Here is a 12,920-nt window from a genome sequence, read left to right on the forward strand (position 1 = left end):
TAAGTAAAACAAACTAGAGGACAGCCTGTCCCTGGAAATAAGAACTTCTCTTCTTGTGAAGAAAGGTTTAGACAACAGGTGATTTACATTTACAATTAAAAACCTGTTAACTTGTTGTTCTGAAAAGAATAAAGATAAATTCTAACCTTGTTTTCAGAGAGGTCAAATTTGTGTGGCTAAAAGATCCTAATCTATTAATCTTCCAGAAATCTAGCGATTCAGACTCCACCACTTTGTTTTTCATTAACTTGTTTTCCCCAAACTCACTGCCAAAGGAATTCTATTTGCAGAACAGAAATGTAAAAGAGATTCCTGCAAGGCTAAAGATGTCTGAGCATTTTTCCATATTAAAAGATGTTGTATTTTGTTAATCTATAATTATGACAGCAGTAAAGTATGGACTTAATAGCTGTACTATCTCATCCTGCTAGTGATCAGCTTCATTGGTAAAATATACCAGAACACAAACTTCTGATGCAATGAACACTTTCCTTTGTAGCTATGAAACAGATTTATTATAGTAGGAAAATCACATTTTAACAAAACGAGAATAAATTCAGTTGTGTAAGCCTGACAGCATTGTTCACAGCACTCCGCTGTTTTAAGCCACCACAGGTACTAAGACAAAAGCAAAACAGTTATATAACACACAGCAACCACTGTACAAATGAATCTTTTTTCCCCCCAAATTATATAGTTTAAAAATATGATATGTGTCTTGGGCTGTAATCAGTCTATCTGCATGAATACATGTCTCTGACACCTGGATCTCCAACACCTAAACTACCTGCTCAAAGTGATAATCAGCAACAGAAATATAAGACAGTAGGGGAAAGCCTAAAAAGACGCAAGAAACATCTGCAAGTCACCAAGACTGCAAAGTGTTCTGTTGTATACCTCAACAGGCTTTTACTACAGTTTGATTCACCTAGTTAATCTTTGTCTAATGGATTTTGTCTTTATAACATGATGGAGAGGAAAGGGAGTCTTAGACAAATCCATTTTAAAAATGGTAATCAGAGATCTGCTTGGCAGATTAAGATTGAAATCTCAATTGTCACTCTTCAGAAAAGAGCTGTGCGTACCTTGGGTGACAGATGCATGAATTAGCACAGATGTATTTTCTTCTGTCTCTAAACAGATAGCTAAAATACACTGAGTTGAGAGATCATGTCTGACTCTGTGAGCACTAATTCACTCCGTGATTTACTGCAGCTAGTGCTTTTGGATGTCATGGACTTGCTTATCATGAAGGTGATCCAAAAATGCATCACTGTAGGAGAAATTCTAGCATCTTAATCCATTCTGAATGATATCCTTCAGAAGGAGGATTACAGTGTGTCCAGGGAACTGTGCTTGGAGTTTAAATGCATTGAGTTAACACTTCCAATATTTATTTTGACACTTTGAATTTTTTTTTTAAAGTGGAGAGCATTGATCATAGCAAACAAATTTCTGCTCTGCTTCTTCATAGGTAACTAGAAAATGGCCTTTGAAATGCTTAGGAGGACCTCAAATATTTGAAGATAAAATGTTGAAGTACAAAGATATTTTACAAAAGTTTCATGAATGGTAGTTTCTGCCTTTCTTTTCTATGCTTATTACCTAATATTTACATAACGCAATAATGCCAGTCAGCAAATTCTAAATTCCTTCCAGGAATGAGCAGCACCCCTCATGAACTATGAGAAGGCAGGAAATATCCTCTGTAAAGAAACAAATGGAACAACTCCTCTGCAGACTTTCAGTGATTTTAACTTTCTGTGGTTTGGCCCCTCTTCTCTTGTATTCTTTTTGGTTGCAACAGAAGGTCATTTATTTTTGCTGATTCGCTCGACTCTGTGTCATGTTAGAATCTTGAGGAAAAAAAATCAAACCAAATAACTACAAGAAGCATCAGGCTGGAAGAGCTGCTCAGAAGCCTAAACTCAGAACCTATCTAAAAAATTACAATTTAGTCAGATTTGGAGAAATCAGGATCAAAATTAACTCCAAAGGCAAGCAGTTGTGTCTATTTTCTTCCCGTAATGGAAAGGAAAGGCAGCATTAACTTCATTCACTTCATCCATATGCTGTTCATCTACCCTCTTGCCACTGTTAAATAGATCGCTGCATAGAAACAAAGCACAAAAAGATGCTCTCCTGTTTATGATGGTGGCTTTCTTTCTTTTTATCTTGTTTCTTTAATAGTCAAATGAGTATCAGAATAACCATGTCTATCAGGCTTGAGAAATGGGTACTAACACTAGCAAGACTTGGTACAAAAAAACCCCAAAACAAAACAGGCAACAAGGGAATAAATACCAAAAACCTTGGCAAAACAGAACACATAACACAAACATGAAAGATTTATTTTAAAGCACATGATGAAGATCCTTATGATGAACTTGAGGGCTGAGATATACAGAAGGGAACTCTAGAGATTGCAGGCATATATATAATAGAAGGCAAATAATATTCTAACTGGCAAGTGATACCATCAACCACAGGACAAATTACTAAGTGTAAGACAGAAGAAAAAGACTCTATAGGTCTTGGGAGCCTGTCTTTCCCACAAACAGCCTCTGCATATGATATTTACACAGGGAGTGGTGTATGTAGCTGTTAAGGGGAGAATTATTTAGAAGAAGCTTTAGATGATTTGAAGTTATGTCCCTATGTGCTTGAGTTTTCTTCCATAACAAATAGATGTACAAAACAAATCTTTAGATCAATTACAGAAAAAGCAGTGATTACTTGGTCAGGAAGCACTGTCAAGCTAACATGAAATGGCATTAATGAAGAAAAAATTCTATATGAGGGTCTTCTATTGTTTGATCTCAATGATTATTGTCTTTTATGAACTCTAATCACCGACAGTTCACAACTGTATTTAGCTCTCCAACCCAATTTAGTCTGAAACAGAAGTGAGCAACCACCTTATACTACAATCTTTCTAATTGTTATAATTCATCCTTATTCTCTGGTGATAAAGCAGGAAACAATCTCCCAAAGTGATCTCAACAGCAATCAACTTATTAGTGTTTCCATACACACAACTGTTATGTCTGGAGATCTGCAGTGTGCTGGAATTACGCAGCAATTAAGACCTTGATTGGATATCGTTCTGAATACCTCCCTTTTAGAAGCTCAAATTTACATTATTTTGTTAAAAGGCTCACAAAGAAAAGACCAATCTGGACACCCTCCATGATTCTGCTTTGCAACTAATTAAAACCAATTTCAAAATGCCTAATGCATTTCAATTTACTTGCAAGTTAAGGACATCTAATCTACATGGTCAGAATTGATGATTTCTAAGCGTGCCACCACAGAAATTAAGCAACTCTTGCATGCCCTTTGCATATGTGTTTTACAGATAAAAAAAGTAGGGAAAGCTAGGTCCTTAAGAAAAGATAAACCACCCAGGTATCCAGGTGCAGAAAAGGCTGAAAGGTGGTCTATATCAGAGAACTATAGAAACAGAGAATTGTTGAGGTTAGAAGAGACCTTTGAGATCATCAAGTTCAACCACTCACCCAGAGCTCACAGTCCCACCACTGCTGCTAAGCTACTACCACTAAACCATGGCCCTCAGCACCACATCCACAGGTCTTTTAAATGCCTCCAGGGATGGTGGCCCTGAATGAATGTGAATACATGAGGCAAAATAATAAAACCAGTCTCTGTAGCTAGAGGAAAAGAATGGAACAGAAGGAATATAGGATTCACATCAATGGGAAAACGGTGTGTTTGTGTGAAGAAACTCAGTGAGAAGTATTAGAGACTGCTAGATGCACCCTCTAAGAAGTAGTAATCACAGAATCATAGAACCTTAGGGGTTGGAAGAGATCTCTAGAGATTATAGAATCATAGAATCGTAGAATCAATAAGGTTGGAAAAGACCTCAAAGATCATCAGGTCCAAACTGTCATCCAAGAACTCCTGACTACTAAACCATGGCACCAAGTGCCACGTCCAATCCCCTCTTGAACACCTAATCATTGAGTCCAGCCCCCTTGCCAAAGCAGGAAAGCAGGATCACCAAGGGCAGGTAACACAGGAACACATCCAGGTGGGTTTTGTCCAAACTGTATCCTAAAAAACATTTTAAGAGTCTGTTGACTGTTTCATATTGGCACTAAATAAACCCCAAACAAACCACCCCAAAACAAAACAGACAAAAAGAGGGAGCTTAACGAGGCTAGCAATTGTTTACTTGGGAACTTTCTGGGTATCACTCTGCCTGTAGGAGGTGGTTTCACTTGTTTCATTTTCTTCCACTTTCCTCCCACTTCTCCTTCGCTTATCAAGCAGTTTGATTCACCAGTTTTCTTGCTTTTATTCTTCCTTTCCCCTTCTCTTGTACTATTGTGAGGGAGGAGGAGGAAACAAGTGGCTATGTGGATATAAGTGTTTGACTTCTATGGTTAAGCCACAGCATTAGGATATACAGAACAGAAATACAGTGCTATGGTAGCACAGCGCTACAGAACTTCCATAATACTCAGCTGTGATTTGGGGGTCTCTGATTTAACTAAGAAATCAATAGAGAATTACAGTTTGAAATAGAATTGCAGAAGTCATGCTGGGCACAAGACCTTTAAAAAGCCTGTGTATGTTGTTGTTTTAATATATGAAGTGTGTATGTAAAATCTTGGATCAGTGCCCTCTGCACTGGATAAAAAACTGGCTGGCCAGGCCCAAAGTGTGGTGGTGAATGGAACTAAGTCTGGCTGGCAACCAGTCACTGCTGGTGTCCCCTAGGGTTTAATACTGGGGCCTGTCCTCTTTAATATCTTTATCAATGATCTGGATGAGGAGATTGAGTGCACCCTCAGTGAATTTGCAGATTACACCAAGCTGGGTGGCTGTGTCGATCTGCTAGAGGGTAGAGGAGCTTTACAACTGTCTTTTTGTGTGACTAGAAAAATATTTTGTTAGCAGTGTGCTATAAATAAATAGAAAAAAATAAAATTGATAACTGAATAAACAAACATGATGTTTCCAAACCACTCTGTGAACTGGATGTGTATCTACTTCATGAATATAAATTTGCACATTTCTTTCTAATCTGTCAGATGAAATCATTAATGCAGATGAAGCTTCAGTATGAACTCTAACTTCCTAGGGAAGTGCTTTTTCTCTTTTAGAGGTATGTAAAATGTTGGTTATTCTGGCAGAAGAGACTGCTTTCCCTGGCAGAGCAGGCTGGGATTAACTGCAGAGGCATACTTAAATCCTATTACTACAACTGAAGAGACCTATTTAGTTTTGGTAACACTTTTTCCATAATGAAGGGTGTTTTCAGTGCACTGGTCCTTATGATGCACCTGGACTCTTAGAAATTAGCTAGCAAATAATTATACTGCACTAAGCCATATTTTGTCCTCGTTACTCTGTATTTAGCTTACCAGAAGTAGAAAAACTTTGCCCTAGTTTGATTCACACGATCTTACAAGAGAGAACTGCCAGCTTCAAGAATTATTAATCTCATTGGTGACAAGTCTTCTCAACTTTTAATTGAAATGTCATGCCCAGCAGTTTTGGTCGAGCCTGGTTCAAAACCTGATAATAGAACATTTCAGGTGGCATTAAAAATTCTTGTTTCAGCCTTTTTCTGTTACTTTCTCATTCTTCAGCCTAGAGCTCTATGCCTTGTTTCTACCACTAAGTATGGCAAAATTTCTGCCCTGACTTCCAGCCTTTGCATACCAAATGGCTATGTGCAGTGCCATGTCATGCTCAGTGGTTCAGTGTCTGCTCTACTACCTTGTAATCTTAGCCACAAGCACAACTAGAAAGCAACATTTGGCAAGTTTCTGTATCAGTAGCACATCTTCTAGAGCTATGAAACCCACTGTAAGTTTTTCAAAGTAAAACTTAAGATTTTTTTTAAAGTTATTTAACTAAGATAACCCATGAACATTAGTAGACTTTTATTTTTAACAAGCCTTCTGAGGAGGTACAAGAGAATGGGTGTGGATACAGAGACTCTGAAGAACATATGACATAACAGTATCAGACCTATTTCTTAATAATAGAGCAATAATTTGGTTCAGCATTATGAGCAGGAAAGTATCCCAGGTTCCAGAGTAATATCATGACCTTTCATATTTGTCTTATCCCTTAGGGATATAGGGTTCACCACTAGGACTACAAAATTATTTCTTCCCTGTGTTTAGACCTTGGCTGATTCTTGCCAGATCAATGGAAATGAGGTCAATACTGGGTGCAGAACTGGATGCTAAGAGTGTGATACGTCTATGAGACATATCTTGGACAGCTGACCATGGTTGCCACAAAAAACAGTAACATGTGTAACATTGTGACATTTTGACTTTACTTTTGAAAATGGGAAAATAAATTTAATCTTATTCTTGTTTGGTAAAGAATGTAGCTTGTGTTATATGTGAGACCCTCTGCAAAAAGGAATAGTCATCAGGATTGAAGAAACTAATAAATGTTTTCAGAAATACTGAAGCCTGCTGTTCACTGAGCCTGAAGAATTCTGTTTAATTACCTGAAAGAAAAGTGGTGTATTGCCACACTTCCTTTTATATTCTGATTTAAGACTTTTTCTGCTCCAATTCTCAATATACATAATTGTTTCAAGCATTCTTAGTAAATATAACAGGAAAAAACCTACCTTAATGGATTGAAGAAGACATCAGCTCAGAGCATTTAATAAGTTGTATTTGCTTTTCCTTGCTTTCCAGCCACATATGGACTATAGTATATTATATTAGTAAGACATAATGACAGGCTTAAACTGTCCATTAACCATGAGATTAACAAATCAATGGAGTTACTGGGACAGGTTGCATAGGAGGTTTTCAAGTGGAATGGTGGATAAATAGGGTTGTTTCAACCAATCAACATCCCTCAACTAAAACAAAGATTGGAAAAACCAATTTAATCTATTTTCACCTTTTGATACAAGAAACTTGCACACAGCTAATTGCCTTTTTATTGGTTAGTAAATAAATTAAACTTAAATCTGAAGATATATGCTTTATTACTGTTTTTTACGTGAAGCCAATTGTTATACCGAAGCAAGTCCATTTCTCCTCTCACAGGAGTTCAAGGACTCTGTCCACATACACTGCATTATACAAATTAATGTATACATCCTCCACAATAAAACAGAGATTAGGGCATATGTGTCTTCATTATGCAAATATGAATATTAGAGGATCCCTAAACAAAAGAGTTAATGTAAAAAAAAAATCTTTGAGAAAGAAAACAGAGGCACAGGAAGGTGAACTTCCAGTTGACCACTGGGGCATTTATTGCAGAAGTGCATCAGCAGCTCCAGCTCTTCTTTCACTTAATTTTTAAACCTAAAGTGTATTTGAGGTTTGGTTTGGTTCATCTCAGAGGAGTGCTAGTTAGGCATGGTTTAAAAGTTAAAAAAAAAAAAAGAAAAGAAAAAAAGGATTTAGAAGGAAGGCCAATATTAAACTCTTATGGAAGAGTTCTTTCTGAGAGGCAGTTTCAAGATCTGAGCATCAAGACGGAATGTAAGGAAGAAGAATTCTCCAAGAGTGATGTGAGGACTGGGGATACTCATGAACACAGAGTGTCAGACAGTGATTTTAAGTATTCTTGGCTCTCATCCATTAGATCCATAAAGATAGTGGCTAAAGCATTAAAGCAGATTGGCTACTTGTCAGATAATCTAGGGAAAAATTGGTAAAGATGCATACATCCACATTCTGGATGAATTCAGCTTTTACAGTGCCGTTGCCTCTAAACAACAGAGACCAAGCGAGATCCTGTTCATTTTGTAAAGATGTTCAGTGTCTCATGGAACTTTTATGAGGGAATTTCCTTGAGCAAAATGTGATTTATGCATGCATTAAAGCTCTGAGATTCTACTTTCTCTCTTTAAAACATGTCAGATTTCACTAGTCTCACAATGAATGAGGGTCTGTACTCTGAGATCATAGATTTTCCTTTTATTGCCTTTCAAGTTCATTATAATCTCTGTCATTTGAAGTATTGAACAGGATTAGTTCTCTGTCACAGCAAGTAACTCACTTTTTGGTCACAGGCATGGCTATCTTTTCATCCTTCTTCCAGCTGAAGACCAGTGCTATAATGCTTTCACTTTCCAGACTGACTTCAATGGATTTATGAGCAATCACTTAAGACATAACTGAAGCTGTAACTGTCTATCTCACTCCATGATGGAAGCAAACTTTTGCTGCCTCTTAAACAGTGTTGTTTTCAGCCAGGCAGATAATAAGCTGTAAATTTCTGCCTTTTTTTCAAATCTCATTTCTAAAATCAAAGAGCTGTTTATTATGAGAAGTCCTTGATACGTTCTGGCTTATAATAAAATACCCACTTATGGAACATTTTTCTTGCCTACAATATAATACCTGAGTAAATTTTTATAATATTTTCTTAATCTTCATTATTTTTTTTTATCCATCTTTGAAATACAGCTTTTCATTCTATTGCTGAAGTTACCTTTTAAAATTATTATCATAGCTAGAGCATTCGAAATAACAATGGAACATAAATTCTACACATGCCTGCTGATGATACTTTGCAGTTAACATATTTCATGGTTGGTTTTGCTCATCTGTTCCGAGCAGGCAGACTAAAAAGACAGGTAAGAGGTATTTATTTCATAATACTGGCATGCATCTGTAAACCAGACCACTTATTTTACATTTACTGTTTATGTCTCCTGAAGAAATTTTACTTTTGCTTAAACTACAATTTTGGGTAGTGAGTTTTTCATATATTTCTGGCATGTATTTTTGTGGCTGCTTTGATTATCTATGCCAGCACAAAAAGGGCATGGAAAAAACTGAACCCAGGCAGAGAATTTCTCTGAAGCATCTACTGAAAAGGATAGACAAATGTGTCTTCCAGATGACCTTCCTGTAAGCTTTGTGTAAGGTGTGTGTTTTACTGCACACAGCACTGAAGCATACACATGCAGGGGCTTCATTCTGAGCAGCTGCTAATGCTCACAAGAGGTCCTAAATTACAGGTGGAACCTGTTCGTCCTCAAAGCAGCTCAGAATGAAAATGATAGCATTCAAAACCTTTCTACTCTCATTTCTTTTTGTATGATTCTATCTCAGTCTCATCGTTGTGCTGCAAGCTTTGGACCTCATCTCCAAGAATCTCACTTTTTTAGATCTTACTGTATTCACACTTTGATAGCTAAAGCAATTCTGTGGCTGAATTCATTTAAGATTCATTTTAATCACTTTTCCCTTTCCTCTTTTAACCCAAATTTTTAAATATACTCCTTTATCTTTTGCTCTAATGGGTCCATCATGGTACCAACTTCAATTCTTCTCAGAACACTGCAGACAAAGGCAACTAATCTTTTCTGTATAAATCCAAGCTATGTCTATATTCACAGCAAGGCATTCAATAAAAGGAAAACACTCTGAATGGTGTTTTACAGTGAATAGCATTTTCTCTCACTGTGAGATTACAAGTTTAATCTCCTCACCTCTCTCAGTATTCACCTAGTCCCTTTAAAGTATTTTTATCAATGATTCTCACCATAGGCCAGAAGGTTCTGCAGTGCTTTATACTAAAGAAGGTGCAACACTGTGCCATTTTGCAAAATCGTGCTTGTTCTACCTTCCTGAGCACCCTGTTCATGTCAAACACAAGTAAAGAGAAGTCATGCAGTCTTAATCAAAATTAGTCACTTACTGTGAGAACAGGTATCAGGGAGGAATGAAAAAAAAGAGTTCACTATAGTTCTCTTCGCAGCTTCATAAATTATGGCAGAACAGCTATTTTCAGGTAGCTTTCTATTGCACTGTGAAGAGAGAGCTTCAGAAGGTGACAACTTAATGCTAAGAAGTGATTCCAGAAGATATCAAGCAATAGGGCATTCTTGGAAACCAGCACAACTGGATGTATCTCTGATCTACCTGCTCACAAATGCAAATTACATGGAGAACAAATTACAGATGTGTGTGCAGTTGCAGAGTTATGATTACACTAGAATCGGAGGGGCACAATGGGATGCCTTACATTTCTGATGTGCTGTCATGGATGAATACAGACTTTTTGAAATGATGGGCCAGGAAAGCAAGGAGGGGACATTGTAGTTTTTCTGACAGCACAGCAGGAACACATGGAGCTCTGCCTGGGCGCTTGTGAGTCAGAATTAGCAGGCAGATCAGAACGGGTGTTGTTTTAGTAGAGAAAGAAGGAAGAAGAGGAAAGAATGAAAGAGAGAAAGAAAGAAAAAGTATGGCCTTCTTGCCTGGTATACAACTGAAAGAAGCCTCAAATTGGCAGCTCTGGTTTTCAATGAGATGTAAGACTACCTACCTGCTGTAGTAGAGACCCACAAGCAATTCAGGATGTTTCTGGAATGCGTTGATACAAGTGATCAAGAAGCCAATTAATGGAAGTGCTTTGGTGGATGTCATAAATAAGGATGACCTAGTCTAGGATGTGAAGCTTACTGTCTGTTTTGTGTGGAGTGACCATAAGATGGTGGAGTTCAGGATCCTGGGAATATAAAAGGGAATAAGTGGGATCACAGTCCTGGAATTCGGGACAGCAGAATCTGGCCTGCTGAGGAATCTGCTTGGAAGAAGCAGCAAATAAACCTTAAAATCTTTTCAGACACAGGAAGTACAAGAAGATGCTGGAGATAGTCAGCACGGATTTATGAAGGAGAAATCATGTCTGCCAAAATAATGACCTTCTACAATGAGATGACTGTCTCTGTGAATGAGGTGAGTGCTGCACATGGTTTTTATCTTGGCTTTAGTGAGGCTTCTGGCTCTGTTTCACACAAACTGATGAAGTACAGCCTAGATGAATGGACTGTAAAGTGTATTGAAAACTGTCTGAGCTGCTGTATTGAAGGGATTGTGCTTAGCAGCACAAACTTCAGCTGGAAGTGTTCTTCAGGGCTTCACAGTGTTTTGATTACTCTCCAAGGACTTTGTTAATGACCTATGGGGCAGAGAGCATCTTTAGAATGTTTGCATGTGATAACGACACTCAGAGGAGTGGATGATACAACAGAAAGACCTTGATGGGTTGGAGAAATGGGCAGAGGAACTTGAAGCCTACCAAAAGTGAGTTCTGGCCCTGTGGAGGAATAATGCCATGCACCAGTTAGAGTCTGGAGGTCAACAGGCTAAGAGACAGCTCTGAAGGACACAGAGGTCCTGGTAGATAATAAACTGAAAATCCTGTTTTAAACTACAATTGCTTCCATTCTGGCATTTATAGAGGAAAAGTGATTAACAAATAAGTTACATGCCAATAGAAATGCTGAGGTTTGTACAGACCCACACTCCTCCAGAGCCCCTCACCCAACTAAATGAACTTGTCATTATGTTTCCAGTCAGTAATAATCACGCACAGAATCACAGAATGTCAGGGGTTGGAAAGGACCTCAAAAGATCATGCAGTCTGTTTCACTTGGGAAGAACAAGGATTTAAGAAATAGCTGGCACTTGAAGAAGTACTAACAGTAAGATTTACACATGTCAGAATTTCCCAGATAGGGAATAAAAAAAAAAAAAAAAAGAAAAGAAAAATAAGAAGGAGGTTTTAAAGGTTTCCAAATGGGAAGTCTAAATCAGATACCACTAAAAATGCAAACCTACAATTTTTAGTAGAGATTAAATGATGCAGGATTTTCCCAGTTCTGCCACTGGCAGGTTTGTACACTGGCATTGTATATCAAACACAAAATACACCTTACAGATCTTAGTAGACCATTCATATGACATCAAAAGTACACAAGATGGCAGTAGCCAGCTGCAGAGGTACAGAACTACAATGATTTTCCAAATATCATCAATCCCCAGGGATTCAAATGCATTAAAACAAACAAACAAACAAACCCCAAAAACAATCTCAAAACCCAACCCAGTCAAATCAAAACAAAACACCCAGAATGCAGGACATTCTAAATTGCTAAGACTTGTAGGTTTGGGGTTTTGTTTGGTGGGTTTTTTTGGTTTTTTATCCTTTCATTTATCAATATGGAGATTTAGCTGTAACAAATTGTTGTGTTGATTACAACTCTTCTCAAAAGACAGAAAGAATTTAGAAAGGAGTGTATTTGCAAGTTCATTTGAAAAACATTGAGGTTTTTGGACTTGTAAAGAGGCATACATAAGAAAAAGTAACACTGGAACTCTTCTTAAAGCGCAGCATAGCACTTCAGAAAAGCATTTGAGGTATTGTGCATTTCAGAAGCATAAATATCATATTAGGACTTTTTTTCTTTTCTTTTGTTGTCATTTAAATGAAATTGAGGAAGGTTTGAAAATGAGATGTGTGCCTCTTGTACTGGGGGGTTTGTTGGGGAGTGTTGTTTGTTTCTTCTGTATTTAGCATGATTATGGCTGAGTCATTAGTGAAAAATATGTGTTGGAAATGCTAACAAGAATATTTCAAAGAAATGCTGGGTTAAGCCACTCTAATTCCAATTCACTAGATCTAAATAATAAATTCAGATACCTTAATATTAGTCATTTTTTTCTAACAAATACAGTAACCTTGTTTCCAATGTGTTTATTATCCTACTGCATGATAAAGATAATTGCTGGAAATGTGTCATGCAGTGTTTGAGGTAGGGTCTCATAAGAGCAGAGTAGAGGGGCTGAGTCCCCTCTCTTGCCCTGCTGATCACACTGTTCGATGTAGTCCAGGATACAATTTGCCTTCTGAGCTTCACGAGTGCAGTGCTGGCTCACGGTGAGCTTCTCATCAATCAATACACCCAAGTCTTTTTCTTCAGAACTCCTCTCAACCCACTCTTCACTCAGCTTGGATGTGTGCCTGGGATTGGCTCGACCTAGATGAGGGACCTTGCACTTGTTGAACCTTGTGCATTTCCCACTGGCCCACTTCTCAAGCCTATCAAGGCCCTTCTGAATGGCATCCCTGCCCTCAAGTGAGTTTGAAGACTTTAGTTT

Source organism: Dryobates pubescens, chromosome 11, assembly GCF_014839835.1.
Source record: "Dryobates pubescens isolate bDryPub1 chromosome 11, bDryPub1.pri, whole genome shotgun sequence".
Taxonomy (NCBI): Eukaryota; Metazoa; Chordata; class Aves; order Piciformes; family Picidae; genus Dryobates; species Dryobates pubescens.